General features: G+C 35.8%; 1 protein-coding gene and 1 non-coding gene across 4 annotated transcripts in view; both read right to left on the reverse strand.

Annotated features, from left to right (window-relative positions):
* The window catches only part of GATAD2B (GATA zinc finger domain containing 2B), a 73,049-nt gene that overhangs the window by 26,935 nt on the left and 26,438 nt on the right, over window positions 1–19,676 (reverse strand). The window lies entirely within an intron of this gene.
* TRNAT-GGU (transfer RNA threonine (anticodon GGU)) lies at window positions 15,331–15,402 on the reverse strand. The gene has a single exon. It is a non-coding gene; the product is annotated as a tRNA-Thr (tRNA).

Consider the following 19,676-nt stretch of genomic DNA (forward strand, 5'->3'; position numbering starts at 1 on the left):
GATGTACATAATTATTGATATTTGAATATACTCTGAAGTAATCACCACAGTAAGTCTAGTTAACATGCATCACCATACAGAGTAACACATTTTTTTTCTTGGGATGAGATCTTTTAAGATCTACTCTCTCAGTAACTTTCAAATACACATAACAGTATTATTAAAAGAATGAAAGACTGCCATTTGCAGCAACATGGATGGACTCAGAGAATATTATACTTAATTAAATCAGAGAAAGACAAATACTATATGACATCACTTATATGTGGAACCTAAAGAATAATACAAATGAATCTATATACAAAAAAAAGAAACAGACTCACAGACATAGAAAACAAACTTATAGTTACCAAAGGGGAAGGGAAAGGAAACATTAGGAGTATGGAATCAACAGATACAAACTACTATACATAAAACAGATAAGCAACAAGGATTTACTATATAGTACAGGGAACAATATTCAATATCTTATAATAACCTATAATGGAAAATAATCTGAAAATATATATATAACTGAATCACTTTGCTATACACTTGAAACTAACACAATATTATATATCAACTATACTTCAATTTTTTAAAAAAGTATTATTAACTATAGTCACCATGCTGTACATCTTTGTGATTTACTTATTTTATAACTGGAAGTTTGAACTTTTTGATCACCTTTAGCCATTTTGCCCTGTCCCCCCAACACCTTGGCAACCACCAATCCATCCTCTGTATCTATGAGTTTAGGTTTTTTGTTTTGTTTTGTTTAGATTCAACATATAAGTGAGATCATACTGTATTTGTCTTTCTCTGTCTGACTTATTTCACTTAGGATAAAGTCCTCAAGGGTCCATCTGTGTTGTCCAAATGGCAAGATTTCCTTCTTTTTTTTTTTATGGCTAATAATTCCATTGTATGTGTGTGTGTATGTGTGCATGCACACACATGCATACACATATATATCACATTTTCTTTATCCATTCATCCACCAATGGACACTCTTGTTGCTTCTAGGTCTTGGCTATTGTAAATACGACTGCAAAGAACAGGGGGGTACGTTATCTAGTCAAGTTAGTGTTTTCTTGTCTTCAGATAAAAACCCAGAAGTGGAATTGCTGGATCACTTGGTGGTTCTAGTTTTAATTTTTTTTAGGAATCTCCACATTGTTTTTCATAGTGGCTACACCATTTTACACTCCCACCAACAGTGCACAAGGGTTCCTTTTTCTCCATCCTCACCAACACTATAATTTATTACTGTCTTTTTGATAATAGCCATTCTAACAAGTGTGAGTTATATCTCAGGGGATTTGCACTCCCCTGATAATCAGTGATGCTGAGCACCTCTTCATGTACCTGTTAGCCATCTGTATGTCTTCATGACCATTTATTCTTACTCTCCTTCACTAGTTTCTACTCATCTTCCTAATTCTAACTGTAAGCATGCCCTTGGACTCAATCTTGTACCTTTTCTTTATTTGTACTCACTCCCTACATAATCTCACACATTCCTATGGCTTTAAAGAGCATCTAAATGCTAATTCCCAAATATATATTCCTAGAATTCATCTCTCCTCTAAAATTCTCTTTATATATTCAACTGCCTAATTAACATCTTCATTTGGATGTCACTTTATGAACAGACATTTTATGAACTTATGCCCAAAACTGAATTGCTGAACTCCCTAAATGAAAACTTTCTCTTCTCCTAGTGTTTCCCACCTCAGTAAACACCACCATCTAACCAATTGCCAAACCAAACACTTAGGAGCCATTCTTGGTTCCTTTTTCTCACACCCAACATGCATTCCATCTGTGAATTCTGTCAGCACTACTTTTCAAATATATTTCAAATCTGACCCTTTATCACCACTTTCATATTATTCTAGTCCAAGCTATTGTCATCTCCTGCCCAGACCACAGTAATTTTTGTTAACTCTGTTTTTCCTCTTGCTCCTCTTCAGTCTATGTTCCATAGAAAAACCAGAATGATCTTTCTAACACTAAGTGAGATTATATCATTCCTCTGTTTAAAATGCTTTAATGGCATCTGTGGTGGTTTACAAACAACGTCCCCCTCCAAATTCTCTGACATACCTCACATAATGAGGGTGTGCGTATGGGGGTGTCTATGTTCCCTTCCCTTGTATCTGGGTGGATTTATGACTGCTTCAACCAGTAGAGTACAGCAGAAGTGATGCTCGATGACTTCTGCCAGTGGGTCATAAAAAGCAATGCAGTTTCTTATTCCCTGGAACACTCAGGTCTGGAGCCCTGGAGTGCTTTCTGAGAGGTACAACTAGGCTGAGGCTGCCATGCTGTGAGGAAGCAAAGCCTCAGTGAGAGGTCACATGTAGACACTTCAGTTGGTGGGCCTACTCTCAGCCCAGGCACCAGTCATGTAAGTGATGATTCTTGCCCCCCACTAACAAGTCTTCCCCATTTTTGCATCTTCCCAGCTACAGTCTCAAGACACTGTAGAGCAGAAATAAACCATCATTGCTGTACCCAATTTAAATGAATTCCTGACCCACAGAATCTAAGAGCATTAATAAAACAGTTGTTTTAAGTTACTAAGTTTTGGAATAACTAATTTGTTATACAGCAATATAACCAGAACAGCATTCCAAGTCTTTATCATAGTCTATAAGGTCCCACATAATTTGGTCCACTACTGTTTCTCTTTGACTTTATATCTCGTACTACCCTCCCATCACTCCCTTTCTAGTCAGTTTAGTTTCCTTGTTTCCCCCTGATAGCCATGTGGCTTACTTTCTTATTTTCTTCTTATGTCAGAGAACGTTTTCCTAATGCATCTGTTACGGAAAACAAAAAAACACAGCATCTTCCATCATTACTCTGTCACCCTCTTACAATGCTTTTTTCCTATTCTTGGTAATTATGACTACCTGGCATATTATGTTTATATCTGTTGGTCTGTTCCCCACCCAGTAAAATGTAAGCTTCTTGGGACAGGTTTTTTGTTTTGTTTTTTCCTATTTCATTCAGTACCTGGCCCATAATATGTACTAGATAAATACCTGCTGAATAGAAGACCACAATCTGCATTTTTTTGATATTCTATTTACTTTTTTTTCAAATCTGTTTCCTCCAAAGTATATTTTCTTATTTCAAGTCTTTGTATTTAATAGTTTAAATATACTTATTTTATGGACTATAGTCAATGGATACATTACCTGAAGTTTTCAGTTTCTGCTGCAGGTTATATCTGTGACTCTTGTTGATGGTAAATGACTGTTTTCTTGTGCTTTTTGTCAATTTTTTAAGGGTACTTTGTCTTTATTGAGACTTTATCTGTAGGAATCCTGTGTGGTTTGGATTGTCAACCTGTTCCTCCAGAGTAGTTTTTCATGTACTTCTGCCAGTTACCCCAAGGGTATCAAGTATTCTGAATAATTTTTCTTATATTTATTTCTCAGTTTAGGGATCTCAGACAAAAATAATTTAAACTCATATGAGAGTAGGCTCATACTTCAATTTTCAGGGGGTATTCCTACCGACCCCTAGTCAGAGCCCAAGCTGAGACAGAAAAGTTTTCTTGTTTCCTTCAACTAGGGGATGGAATTTTTTATGGTCACCTCCTTTCCCTGAGCATGAGCGTTTAAGGTTCCTGGCTTTAGGGGATTTAAAGGGATTCTCACCTCCAACTCTGTTCCATACTGCCCTACAGCTTTGTTTCTTGGACCCCTCATGAGCATTAAAACCAAGTCTTTCAGTTACTGAAAGTAGAAAAGCCCCCAGAACTGTCACAGCTTTAAGTCACGTGCACACAGCTCATTTTCAGTTCCCTTTTCATTTGTGTGGTCACTGAGAATCTTCCTTACTTCTTTCAGACTCAGCTATGCATTTAAAAGGAAGCTTGTTTAAAAATAAAAAATTTTAAAGTTTGTTTTATTTTACCCGGTATCACTAGCTGTTCTGAAATGGAATTGCAAAGGGTTTTAATGTTATATGGTCTGTCACACTCCAAAGCCAAAAATGATGGTCTAGAAGAGGGAGAGTATAGCTCAAAGTGGTAGAGTGCATGCTTAGCATGTATGAGGTCCTGGGTTCAATCCCCAGTACCTCCTCCAAAAAAAGTAAATAAATAAATAAACCTAATTATACCCCCCAAAAAAACCAAAACTAAAAAGAAATCTAAAAAAATTTTTTTTTAAATGATGGTCTGGAAGTTAAAATTTTATTTTCATAGTAACTACTTCAGTATCCTTTCAGAGCAGATAGGCCTCCCAGCTTCTAATAAACAAAACACTACCACATACTACTAACTGCAAAGGGAATATACCTTAACATACCTTAACAATAGAGAGATCTTGCTGTCATCTTAACCCAGGGATAAAACTTAGCAATGTAAACAGTAAGACAATCAGATATTATGAGCTCCCTGATGGGATATTGCTTGAAATATACAGCCTCTCCCATAAAGTATTTTTCCCCAAAACATGAACTTTACATTGAAGTCCAATTTGTAGGAAAAACAGAATTAAAGAATAAGCTAAATGAAAAACCATACAGAAATAATCTAAGAAATCCACAATGCAGAATATGCTGCAAATCAATGAACCTGGTCTCTTCAAAAGTTTATACAAAAGATGGGGGAGTATTGACTGTTCTAGATTAAGAGACACTTACAGACATACCAAATGCAAGGTATGGTATCTTACTGGATCTTGGTTTAAAAGGAAAATCTACAAAAGATATTATGGGGAACAACTGGGGAAATTCCAAATGGACTGGGTATTAGATAATATTAGAGAATTATAGTTAATTTTGTTAGGCGTGATAATGGTACTGTGGTTGAACAGAAAACTGTCCTTCTTGTTTGGAGAAGCAATCGTATTAGTTTTCTATGGCTGCTGTAGCAAATTACCATAAACCTGGTGGTTTAAACAGTACAAATTTAGTATCCCAGTCTGGGAGTCAGAAGTCTGAAATGGGTCTCACTGGGACAAATTCAGGGCAACAGCAGGGCTCCTTACATTCCTTCTGCAGTCTCTAGAGGAGAATCCATCTTCTTGCCTTTTCCACCTAGAGACTACCTGCTTTCCTTGGCTCATGGCCATTTCTCCATCTTCAAAGTCACTAATATTAGGCCCATACCTCCTCATGCTGTCATCTTTCTGACTCTCTTCTGCCTTTTTCCATTTTAAGGACCCCTGTGATTACACTGGGCCCACCTGGATAATCCAGAATAATATCCATATATTAAGGTTAACTGATTAGCAACCTTAATTCCACCTACTGTCTTAATTCTCATTTGCCATGAAACAGAACATATTCATAGGTTCTGGGGATTAGGATTTGGCAATCTTGGGAGAAAGGGCATTATTCTGCCTAACACAGCAATCTTAAGTAAATACTTAAGGTAATGTCTAAAACTTATTTTGAAATGATTCAGTAGAAATATGTATATGTTACATGTCAATGAAGCAAATATGACAAAACATTCATTGTTGATTGAAGATCCAGTTACAGAGCTATTCATTATACTACTCTTTACATTATTCTATATATTTAAACACTTCCAATTTTTTAAAAAATTGAAAAGGTTTTAAACTGTTTTAATTTTTAAAAAAGGTAAGCAGAACAGACTTTTCAAAAGAAGGCCTTTAACCTGACCACAGAGAACAGGAATGTAATGTGGATGTATGTAACATGGATAGTGTGTGACATTCAACAGAGCAGCACTACTAAGGTGAAGCGCATGTAGCTCTTGACACTGTAGATATGGTTACTGGCTGGGCTTGTTAGGGATTAAGTTGTTCTTTACATGCAGATGACAGGGTCCCACCTGAAGAGCAGGATCATTCTGAGCTAGTTGTCACAGTCCTACTAACTGCCTTGGGTAAAAAGACCCATTGGATGAGAAACCTGGACTCCTTATGTCTTGCTTTCATATTTAAAAGGAATAAACAGTATGCTTTATAATTTTTTTATAAATATAACTTAAAAAAATATATACATAAGGTAGCTCTGGCTTAGCTTTGGTACAGTGTTCTTTCATAGAACAAAGATTCCCTTTTCAACTGCAGGCACTAATAAAACTAGTTGTATCTGATAAAATTTTCATGTTGATAAAATATGTACAGATTAGTCATCAAATCCAGTAGATTCATCTACTCAAGTCTAAAAGTAGAGTGGTGAAAAAGAGGGCAATATAAGGAGAATTTAGATTACAGAAGCCTATGGGGCTCAGAATGGGACAGTCTTGGTAAATAAATACTTGAGACAATCATAAACAGGAAGTGTTGGAATCACCAACTCTTTACATCTAGAGAAGAGGCAATTCCTGGTTTGCTTTCTGCCACTGGGAGACATCAACCGAGGCCTACCAAGACCTCTTCACTCCCATGTAATATTATAAATAACTTCAAATTAGACAATCCAACAACACAGAAAAAGGTTGGAGATGAGGGGGTCAAGATTCAAGAAATCACTCAAACAGTTTTGAAGCACCTAGTATGTACATAGTAGTAAAAAGAAATACAAGTAATCTGAGGATGAATACAAGGATCACACAATAATTGAGAAATCTGGAGATGTGTTTATCCTCAGAGAAGTGGCCTGGTAATAAAGAGTGTTATAATGTGGATAACTTGAAGAATAGAATCCAGGTCTCAGACTAGATAGTTCTAATTTCTTCCCCATTCCTGCAAGATTCTTCTCGCTTCTCCCTCATGAATTATACAAATATGAAGAGGTATCCTTTCCGGTATCAATCTTATTATGTCTCTTGTATTCCATATTTACAGGATACCATCATTTCTTTGATCAAGTTAGAAACCCTAAAGTCATGTGAGATGATTCCTTTCTACTTCACTCATTTAACGAATTATTTTTTCATAGATTCTAATATACACATTTTCCTCCATTTTAACCTCTGATATCAGGGTGCATCTTATCATCAATGGCACCTAACAATGGACAGTATTTTTTCTTTCTTATTGGTTCATAAAATATTGATACCTCTTAAAATTAATGGCATCTTAGAGTCCATGAAATACAATATTTATGAAATGTCTAATATTTATTATTAGCATTTTTCTAGCACTGAGGGTACAACTCTGAATAGTCACTATCCTCACAGACTTAACATTCCAGTGGGGAAAAGAAACAATAAACAAATAACATGCACACACAAGTAGTGATAAATACCTTGAAAAAAGTTAAGTACGAAAAGGGGATAGAGAGTGTCAGATGAGGGGGAAGAGGGTATTCTTAAGAAGCACAGTTGGGAAAGTCTCAACTAAAAAAGATAACATTTGAGCTAAGTCCAGAGCTAAGTGATGAAGTGAGCTATGCATGTATCTGGGAGAGAATGTAACTTGTAAAGAAAAAAGCAAGAATGCTGCTTGAAACAGAATGATGCTTAGTATATGCTAGGAACAGTAGAAAGCTAGAAATGAAGTGCACATCCAAGAGGGAGAGTGGCAGAAAATGAAGTAGGAGAGGTAATTCAAGGGCCAAATTAAGTATCAGGACATACCTTGAAAGAAGAGCCAATAAAAATGCTGGTGTGCTGGATGTGAAATATGAGGGAAAAAGTAGTCAAGGATGACTCCAGGGTGGATATCTCTACAAATGAGTGAATAATGATGCCTTTTATGAAAATGGTGAATTATGGTATGTTTGGAGTGAAAAATTAGAAAGTGTAGTTCTAACACGTTAAATTTGAAATGCCAATGAGACACAAGTATAGAGTTAAGAGTAGATGTTTGGCTGAAGATACAAATTCAGGAGTCATAAACAGACAGACAGAAATTAAAGTCATGGGGGTAGACAAAATCATTTAACAAGTTAGTGAATGCAAACAGAAAGAGGTCTGAGAACTGAACTCTGGGGTACTCCAACATTTATAAATTGAAGACATCACCTAGCAAATACAATTGAGGAGTGGTCTGTAAAGTAAGAAGAAAACCAGGAGAGCATGGGGTCCTGAAAGTCAAGTGCCTTTTCCCCTACAAGTCTAAATATCTCTAAAGATCTAAATATCTCTGGAGTCTCTCAATTCTTTCCAACTGTCTTCCCATTCCTCAGTTTGGAATACCATCTTTTCTTTCCTAATCTACAGCAAATATTTTAAATGATTTTGTGGTCTCAGTATCTAAGGTCCCCCACCTTACCCCATCTTCATCTTTCATATGGTGTAGAGTGATCTTTTAAAAAAAATCTAATCTTACCATCCCATCCTTAATATCAAAGACTTGCCATTAGTTACAACAGTATACAAAAGTCCCTACATCATCTGGTCCTAATTTACCTTTGCAATCTTACCTTTTACTATTTCCGCCCTTAAGTATTTTATGGGCTAGGCACACCTACATATTATTTCATGCTTCTAAGCTTCTCTGTGTTATTTTATTTACCTAGTAAATCCTCCAACTCTTACTGTAACACTACACAAAGACATTTCTTTTATAAACAGGGTAACAGTATGTCCCAGTTTACATGGGACAGTCCCAATTTATACCTGTTGTCCCCTCCTGATGATTAGTAATGACTCTTTCACCTTTAACAATGTCTCATTTTGGAGGGTAAATTAGATGGTCATCCTATCTATGAAACCTTCCCCAATTCCCCAGGGCAGTTTTTCCTTTCTCCATGTTCTCAGAACATTTTGAACATGTCAGTACCTGTCTCATTACTGAATTCTTTGTCTTTTTCCCTTAAAAAATTATGAGCTCCCAGAGGTCAGGAACCTTATGTATTATTTTCTTATCTCTTGCACTTAATCTGTACAGAAAAGGCACTCAAAAATTCCCAGATTCAAGAGTCTCTATCTCCTGCAAACACTCTGAGAAGAGGAGATAGGCAGAAAAGAGAAATGGCATGGAGTTGGGCAGCAAGCCTGGCAGTGGGAGACAGTTGGAGAAGGGGTTATCTGCTCCAGGATCAACAGGAAAGGACCCATACACAAGGAGTACCACAAACTTCAACTCAAGAGTGCCTGACTCCAAAATGCTTCCAATCTATTTAGAGAAATATGTATACACTTTTAAAAAGTTCTTATTTCAAGCATTACAAAGAAATACCCCAAAGTTACATATTTTAAAAATATAAGCATGCTACTGGAGTTCAGAGAAAGGTTGTACAAGTCTAGAAAAATTTTTATGAAGCTGGAATTTAATCAGCTCAGCATACTGCCAACCTTATGTAACAAATATGTAACTGAATAGTAAGCTCCTGGCCATCTCTCTCTATATCCCTAGTTGCTAACAAAGTCCTTACACAAAAATATGTTCAATAAATGTTTCTGATGATTAACATAACTTCAGTTAGTTTTTCAGTTTGCAATATACTTTCACAAACATTACATTTTATATGAGGATAACAACCCCTACAAGACAGACACAGTAGTAAAACTGTCTCAATTTTATAGATGAAGAAATCAGGCTCCCTGGGATTTGTAGAAGAGACTAGGTTTCTAGCTCGCCAGTTTCAACACAAACTCATCTTCATTTTCTGAAGAGCAATGCTACTCAAAGTGTGGTCCACAGACTGGTGCTAGTCCATCAACCACTCTGCAATGAGATAACCAAAGAAGCTGAAAGTAAGCATTTAGAAACTTTTTCTTTAATTTGACAAAATAATTTTATGCCTGTTGAATCTAACAATAAAAAATATTGGGCTTTTTTAATCTGGGTATCTTTTTTTATCCTTCTTTTCCAGTAATTCATTTCACTATATTTACAAAAGTACTGATCCATGCTATATTAGAAAACAACAAAAAACTGGTCCTTCATCACAGAAGGTTTGGAGAAGTATTGCTGTAGAGGACAGTGTAGACCAATGTGTGTGACTCAAGGATGGAACTCAATAAATTTAGTCAATTTTATTTTACTTTAAATTCATGTTTCTCTTAAGTATCATTTTAGACCACTTCATCAGAATTACTTCAGATATGTGTTTAAAATGTATCCTTTCAGGACCATCAAAGTAATGAACTGGAATTTCTCAGGGAGAAGCCAAGGAATCTACATTTTATAATGTTTTCCTGGTGATTATTAGGCACTGTATAGTTTAAGAAAGACTGCCTTATTAAACTTTCACAAAAGAAGCAGGTAAGTATGTAATCTAGGGAGTATATAAAGTAATAGGAGTTAGCCATTTTCCCAACCTCCTTCAGAACTTGTCTGTAACACTCTGTTTTACTTTGGGCAAAGTAGAAAAAATGTAGGCTTTCCTTAGAAATATTATAAAAATAATACTTAAGAAAACAAAATTTTTTTTTCATGTTTTATACCAGGGCACTAATAACAATGGGTGGTAGGAGGAGTTTTGAACAGCTGTGATCTTTCATACTGTCCTGAAAAACATGATTTCGTAGATACGTATCTACACACATGCTCAGAAGAGTCTCTTCTCAAATAAACCATTTTTCAAGTGATATATTCATCATACAAATCTAAAAACAGGGGAAAGTGCACTTCAACACATGGTGCAAAGGGGCAGGAGAAATAGAAGAGAGTAACATTTGAATGATGACTAAATATCAAAACTGAGCTAAGAACCACATAAACAGTATTTCATCTAATTTTCAGAACATTCATATGAAGTCCATATTATCCCCATCCTATGAATGAAATAACTGAGACTCAGAAAGACTAAATAAACCTGCCCAAGGTCACACAATAAATTGTAGAGTCATGATTAATAACTTCCATCACACCAAGGAAGTAGATTTTAACTCTCACATGCCAACTTCATTTTACTGATGATGGTCACCTGTAACATTCTGTTCCATCAGTAAAGACTTTTGTTCAATTACTGTCTGCTAGAGGTATAACATATGAAAACAGTAATATAAACACAGACCAAATATTTACCATATCCACACTCTCATAATCAGACTAGTAAAATCAGAGGCATTTGAATTCAGTGGCCTATAAGGGTAACCACATTTTTGTACTTTGGGGAAACAAGAGCTGGGAGATGGTCATGAAAGAGAAACAGCAGAGATCTGTAAGCCTTATGAAAGTCTCACAAAAATTTTTAGCCTCACAAAAATTTCTCCAGAATATCATTCAAGGATATTCATAGCTCTGCATAATAAATTACTCATAACAGAAAAGGGAGAATGTAATAAGCAGAAGCCTAGCTAGATATTTATTCCACAAAGAGCAGGTCTAATAAGTTTCTTTAATGAAAATTCTTTTTCAGGCACAAACATAACCATATAAATAAATTCAACCCCAACAGGGCATTGGAGATTAGTGGGCTCATGCTTTCTACTTGCAAATGTAAACTGAATCAATGGCCATTTGACTTCCATCAAACCGGAAGCAAATGGTACTTCTAGGTCCTGGCAAAAATCACAGAACAATGGTTCTGTTCTGCACATCTCTAAACCATCCTAATGCAAACCAAATAGCTGAGCTCCTTTCAAGCTATCTCATGCTTCCTACTGCCAATCATTCCCAGCATTTAACTCTGTACTTTCCTAGGATGGAACCTCTCTATTTCAGTTCCCTAAAGGAATTTAAACACATACAAACCAAACTGCAAAACAAATTCCACAAATGGAGGTAAAAGCACCTAAGGAAAAACAAAACGGCTACAAAATGTTAGATGCTACAAAGAGTAAAATTATCTCCTAACGTACCATTTTATTGGATCATCTTAGAAGTTGTTTCCATACGGTCCTAGAAGTAGCAATCTCTGGAATTCAGCAATTGGTGGACTAGAAAAGGTTATGGACAAGGGCTTGAGAAGAATATGCATCAATGTGGATATCTGAGCTCTATTAACTATTTCTCATTAAAAGGAAGTTTAGATAATAGGGAACCAAAAGAGACCACCCTGATCTCTGTATAGGACAAAAACACACAGGACATATCAGACTCTAAAGTGTTTATTATACAACAATATATCTAGCAATATTACCAACCAGAGGAAACAAACCTGGCAAATCAGAGAAAAGAACCTGACACAACTATAGAAGCCACTGGAAGATTACCACAAATATCACAAAAGCCGCTACAAAGCATCAAGCCTGCATAGAAAGAAGCTGGGATCCAAAGAGATCACAATTCATTTTTATCAACTTTCTAAGCCAAGACTTACTTCTCCAAATTAAAGTTGCAAAAATTACACATGACACATGTAGAATCTGTCCTAAGCCTTTCTTAGGTAGGGTATCATGGGTCCTACTTAAACTGATCCACACTGAAAACAAAGGCACACTAACCTTTTCACCTAAACCCTGATTTGTTTTTCTGACATAGTATGAATTTGGTTATTCTCTATCTCGTTCCTCCACTAACTTATAAACTCTAGGGAGTGAGGGGTTTGTCTACTTTGTTCACTGCTTTATCTCCAGTTCTCAGATAAGTTCCTGGTACTTAAAAAAAAAATCACTCAATAATTATCTGTTAAATGAATAACTGGACTCCTCATCTGCATGTTGTTTTGGTAGGGGACAGGGGAAGGGCATAAGACGGAGCAAATGCTACACAATTCAAGAGCAGAACTGATTTATTTCTGCTATTTCAGGATTATTCAGCCTTCTTACTAGACGGAGATTTCTGATGATTATTCTTTGTATAAAATCTTCCCATTTCTAAAGCAAGAAGCCTCAACCCAGGTAAATTATCCCTACCCTATTCCAGGTGGTCAACTAAGTTTTGGCTTTCCGTTTTTCATTTGGGTTTGTGGGCCAATGAGGTGAGGGGATATATCACGCAACTGCCATTCTCAGGGTCACATCAGAGAAATTTATGGATCAGATACACATATCTGGGTACTTAACATCAAGGCACCAAAAGGCCCTAAAATGACTTTTGTGACTACAATTTAGAGTGGGAAAATAACACAGAGCATCATCAACAGAGAACCTTAAGATCCTAACAGCAGTAGAGAACAGATTTTCAGTTGACTTCTTGCTGTTCAATTTATCATATATATCTGATAAGCCTTCTTGCCATATAATACTTTCCACTATTACTACCTGGTCTCCTGTACTCTGCCCTGCTAATCTAGCTACTCTGTTCCAATCTTCCAAAAGACAGTCTCACTTCTATATTTTCATATACCACTCTCCTAGACATGCCTTTGCCACAATTCTAAGTAAACTGTGAAGAATTCTAAGAATCCTTGTTCTTTATCTGATAAAACATATTCCTCAGTTACTTAATCCTATCTAAGTATTAATTTTTTCAGTGTCTTGATATTGTTGCTCACTACCCATCAAAATTAATTCACCCCTTCCTCCATAGTAATAGAAGTTCTGGCCACATGGCGGTTCAGCTCACAACATTTCCTAGCCTTCCTTGCTAATTGTTGTTAGGCTAAATTCTTGCCAGTGGAATAAAGAGGAAGTGATGTGTGCCACTTCCTGCCTAAGAACTATAGAAAGTAGGTAAACTTTCATGCTTTTCCCCCTTTCCTATTGGGTGCAACCCAGTTTCAAGCCTGCAGAGGAGGACAATATCCTAGAAGTTGATCTCCCTGCTAGCAGCATCAGCACCTCTTGGGACTCTGTTGGATATACGAACTCTTGAACCCCATTCCAGACCTATGAATCAGAAATTCTGGGCATAGGAACTAGGAACTGTGTTTTAACAAGCCTTCCAGGTGATTCTGATGCACACTATAGTGTGAGAACCAATGGGATCAGCAGAAAATCAGTGTAAGAGAACCTGAGTTCCTGAATTACATGGAACAACAGAGCAACAGGAACCAACCACCTCGGGCAACTACATGAAAGAAATACTTTCTACCTTGTTTGAGCCATTGCATTTTTGGATCTTTTTTGTAGCTGTTAGGCAAGCTCTCCAGGCCGTCAAAACTTTTTGGTCTCAGGATCCCTTTAAGAGGACATTCTTAAAAATCGAGACTCCAAAGAGATTTTGCTTGTGGGCTACAGTTAACATATTAGAAATTAAAACAGAATTTTAAAATTATTAATTCATAAAAAAAATCCACATTCCACATTACCATAAATGACATAGTCTGGCTTAATAAAACACAGTTGGATTCTCATAGCTGCTTCTGCATTCAATCTGCTGTGATACATTGTTTTAGTTGAAATATATAGGGGAAAAAATCTGGTCTTAAACAGATACGCAGTTAGAAAAGAAGAGTAATTTTTAAAAATTTAAAGTCTTTCATAAACTCACCATTAAAAAAAACTTTAAGCTTTGAAATAATTTTAAACTTACAGAAAAGTCGCAAGAATAGTTTAGAGAAGTCCCACATACTTTTCATCCTGTTCTCCCTAACGTAAACATCTTTTAAAAAGATTATTTTTTAAAGTATAGTTTTTTCATTAATTTTACTTTAAGTATAGCTGTAATATCAACATCTTATATAACTATAGTACAATTACTGAAACCAGGAAACAAATAGTGTTGATACAATACTATTAACTACTTTACAGGCCTTATTCAAATTTCACTAGCTTTCCTACTGATACCCTTTTCAGATCCAGGATACAATCCACAATCCCAAACAGTACTTATTGTCATGTCTCCTTGGCCTCCTTCAACCTATGGTAGTTTATTAGCTTTTCTTTACCTTTGCTTTTCTGAAGAGTACTGGCCAGTTCTTCTGTAAAATATCTCTCAGTTTGGGTTTGCCTGATGTTTTCTCATGATTAGACTGAGGCTATATATTTTTGGCAATGTCACAAAAGCAATGTTGTATCATATCAGGGAGCACATGATGTCAATATGTTGAATGTTAACCTTAATCATTTGACGGAGGTGGTGTCCCGCCATGCTTCTCTACTAAAAAGTTATTATGGGGTGATACTTGGAGGTTATGCAAAATGCCATTTTGCATCAAAATTTCACCCACTAATTTTAACATCCACAAATAATTTCTGCCTGCAAGAATTATTACTGTAGTATCTGCCTAATAATTTTCATCATTCTTACATGTTAATTAATCTAAATTTTACTATAACAGACAGCTGTCCTCTCTCTCCCATTCATTTATTTATTCAAGTTTTTATTCATAGCAGTATGGACTTGTGGATATTTATTTTATACCAGGGGTTATAATCCATTACTCTCATTACTTATTTTGTTCTTCAAATTGTCCCAGATCTGGTCATTGGAAGTTCTTTCAAGTTGGCTCCCATCTTTTTTTTTTTTTTTTTTTTTTCTTTTAGCATTTCATTACTTTCTGGTACTACATGATGGTTCAGACTCACCTGAACTGTTTCTCTGCCCTAGTCATTTCTCCTAGGAGCTCTGGTTCTTTTTATTGGAGATTGGCATTTAGAAACCAAGAATTGGTGTCACATGTGCTCATGACTACAGTGGTGTCCTCTCAGAACAAGGAAATACATATTCCTATCTATTTTCTTCCCTTTAACAGAGGCACTGGGGATGGAACCCAGGACCTTGTGCACACCAAGCACACGCTCTACCACTGAGCTCTATCCCCCATCTCCATCCATATCTATTTCTATATCCATCTGTATAAATCTATGTGTACATAAACATGTACATAGATTAAAATTCATTCATTCATCTTGATACCAGAGAAGGGTATTCTCATACTCTTTTCAAACGGTCAGAATTGTGGATATCTTCATCTTTGATATACTCAAAACTCAACACATGTAGGCAAAGGACTTGAATAGACATTTATCCAAAAAAGACACACTAATGGCTAAAAAGCACCATGAAAAGATGCTCAACATCATTAGTCATTAGAGAAATGCAAACCGAAACTACAATGAAGATACCAATTCATACCCACTAGGATGATTATAATAAAAAAGACAGAAAATCAGTGTTGGCAAGAATGTGGAGAAAGTGGAATCCTAGTATACTGCTGGTGGGAATGTAAAATGGGACATTTACTTTGGAAAACGGTTTGGTAGTTCCTCAAAAAGTCACAATTCCATTCATAGGTAAATAGGCAAAAAAACCCCACAAAAACTGAAGAGAGGTATTAAAACAAAAACTTGTACAAAATGTTCATAGCAGCACTATTCACAACAGGCCACAAAGGTAGAGACAACCCAAATGTCCATCAACTGAAGAATGCATAAGCAAAATGTGCTATATTCCTACAGTGGATACTATTCAGGCATAAAAAGGAATAAAACACTGATACATGCTGCAACATGGTTGAACCTCAAAAATATTACGCTAAGTGAAAGAACACAGACACAAAAGGTCATGTATTGTCTAGTTCCATTTATGTGAAATATCCAGAATAGATAAATAAACTAAGACAGAAAGCAGACTAGTGGCTGCAAGGTGCTGGGGGATGGAGAAATGGGGAGCAATTGCTTAATGGCCACAAGTTTCCTTTCAGGGTGATAAAAATGTTTTGGAATTTGATTTAGGTGGCCGTTGTACAACACTGTGAATGTACTAAATTTCACTGAATTATACAACTTAAAATAGTTAATTGTTATGTGAATTTTACCTCAATTAAAAAAAATTAACACAGTAGTTTCAAAGGTTAGCTACAATGTGAAATGTGCAACCTTATCAATGAACTTTCCATACTGTTACTTTAAAATCCATTGTCTATCTTACACTCTGAATGGATCTTTTACCCAAACATAATTTTGTTACATCATGCATTAATCATTTGGAAAATTCTGGTCCACTAGGTCATGAAGTTTCAAATGTTGATACAGTTCATTATACAACATCAAAAAAAAAAAAATCCCACATTTGTCAATAACACCAATAATCTCATCAGAGAAGTATTTAAGTCCTGGGAAGCTGTTAAACTCATGGTTTAATTTTTATTTGAATTTTATCACTGGGAATAAATACAGTAAGTTGTTTTCTTCGAAAAATTCAAGAATATATCTGCCAAATACCCAAATCTAAAGGTGATAATCCATTGATTATTCTTCCATCAAGTAAAAACAATGTTCTAAGAAGAAAGCAGCTAGGTTGCTTGCAATTCAGTTGTACTTTCCCTGAGAAAGTCATTGTATTTCAATATGCAAATATTGAAATATTACACAAAATAATCAAAAGCCATGTTCTGAAAGGTCAAGATTAGATAAAACTCATTTCTACTGCTTCATCAAGAACATTCTTAAGTGAAACTGGATTTTTTTTTTTAACTGCATGTTTAAACTGCATGGCAATGAAGAACACAATGACTACTAGTACAGTTTGGCACCACTGCTTTGATACACACTAAGGCATCAGAGCAGTTTTACTCACCATTGCTTTTGGATTATCAGTGCAAACGCCAACAAAGGGAAAAGGCAAATAATGTCTTTGTAGTATTATGAAGATAGTTTTCATCTCAAGATTTCCCTGAAAGAATCTCGGGGATCCCCAGGAATTCATAGATCCCATTTTGAAAACTGCTAGCCTACTTTAACACAGTAGTTTAATAGGTAAACTACCAATTCATACCATTTTTCAGGCTTAATGCAAACTCCTCGGCAGCAAATCACTCTTTTTTGTACTTCCCTTATTACTCACTACTATGAAATGCCCCAACAGACTACATAAGTACTATTACTGCCTAACCAACTCCAAATGGTACTTTCCTTCATCTAACCCGTATCAGCTATGTCAATGGACCTCTTCTCACTATTCTCCAGGCTACAAAATCCCATTCCTAAAAACCTGAAATGATTAATTCCTTCTGGTCCACTTAAATCTACTCTATTTTAATTACTTCCCTTTTGATTTCTAGAACTTGCTTTCTGGCTCACTTTCCTAGGGGGAAAAAGACTCTTGATCTAGACCAGGAGTCTGCAAACTTTTTCTGCAAAGGGCCAGAGAGCAAGTATTTTAGATTTAGTGGGCTAACTACTCAATTCTGCTGTTGTAAGCAAAAGGGTATGGCTGTGTTCTACTAAAACTTTATTTACAAAACAGGCAGCTGTAGTTTGCTGACTCCTGATCTAGACTTTTCCAACATATAGGTCAATCAACTCAGTCTAACTAAAAAGATGCCAAAAGTTAAAAAAGGAGATAGCCACAGACAGACTGGCTAAAGAAACTAACAGGAACACTGAAAACAGTAGGAAACAAACCCAACAGATAAGAATATTAGTAATAGCCGCCAACATTCACTGAGCTCTTTTTATTTGCTAAGCACTGTGCTAAAGTGCTTTACAATGCATTACCTCATTTAAGCTCTTTAAAGGAGGACTTTAATAATTTAAATAATTCTCCTTTTACAGAACAGAAAACAGAAACAGATAAGTAACTTTCCAAGGTCTCACGATCTGTAAATAGCCAAGCCTAACTCAACCTCAACCGCAGGTCTTTCTTACTGCAAGGTCCATGTTCCTGATCAAACTATATGTTTATACTGTCATTTTTGGTATTTTAATCTAAACTGTTAAGACAGTAATTCTAAATAAAAATAGGCCATCATTGTTCAGTTGTTTTTACAGTGTCTTTTCTATATCATTGAGTTTACTATACAAACCTTGGCTCATATCCATGAATAGAAGAGCCTAGGTGACCTTGCTTTAGATGACACACTGTTTTGTTTAATAATATGCACCAAGGATCAGAAAGGCCCCCATGCTTAAATGTGACAAATTAGGGTGTGTTGCTAATGAATACGAGGTAAGCAGTCCTCTCCTCCCATTGTCACCTTATAATAAATCAGCATAAATATAACAGCATATACTAATATATTTTACAATAATATATTATAATGAATAATTATAATAAATCAGCGTAAAAGTTTTGACATATGCCAAAGGAAAGCTGCCCGACATTATGTAAAACAGGTGATATTAGAATGAAGGAGATACATATGGTCAAAGGACAGATTTCACACATCCTTCAAAACTACTCTACAGTCACTCTTAAACAGTAACTAGGGCCTATGGGAATTAAGGGGGAAAAAAAAAATCTGTCCATTCACAGAATGTGCTGACTCATGCCTCCCACTGATTGTAACTACCTAACCATAATCAGCTTTCAGGTACGAAGAGAAGAGTTAAAAGTAAAAGGCTGCAAAAGGTCTTCTTTGAAACCTATCAGTCTAATAAGCAAGCATCATATAGACAGAATTAAAACATGACAATACTATATATACACACCTGTGAAATGGCTGGTTCCTATGGAGAGCATTATCAAATAATAATATAAGAGGATAATAACAACTTAAAATGGTAATTATTAATTCTAAGAACTAGGGAATCTCACAACTCTGAATGAATCTCTATCTAGCCTCTAGATTTGAGCTATACTGGTCTCTGTTGCTGTTCCGTCATCTAGTACTCAATTGACTGAGAAACAGTGTCCCTTAATTCATTTATAAAAGAAATTTGGAAGAATGAGCTACAGCTACTTGTGGTGAAGAAATAACTGAAGGCAGCCTAAGAAATGAGCAGACCAGTCACTCTCTTAAGTCCCGATCAGAAACCTTTCAAGTATATAACCTCCTATGCACTTCCCAACACTTTCACCAAAATTCACATATCAAAGAGAAAAATATACACAGTATATTCAAAGACTGTTGCTTGTGAAATGTGGCAAGAACATATATTCATGGGCTATAACACAAAGATACAAAAAGACTGAATTAAGGAACTTCCTCCAGACTGCGACCTGACAAACCGTACTATAGGATGAACTAGTTCAGAAGTTCCCTCCCACTTCAAACACTCCCTACCTACATCAGCATCATTATCATAAATGATCAGACAGGAGCAAAAATAAACTCACATAAAGTAACTATAACAGTATGGCCTTCTTTTAATC

This window comes from Camelus bactrianus, chromosome 21, assembly GCF_048773025.1.
Source record: "Camelus bactrianus isolate YW-2024 breed Bactrian camel chromosome 21, ASM4877302v1, whole genome shotgun sequence".
NCBI classification, from domain to species: domain Eukaryota; kingdom Metazoa; phylum Chordata; class Mammalia; order Artiodactyla; family Camelidae; genus Camelus; species Camelus bactrianus.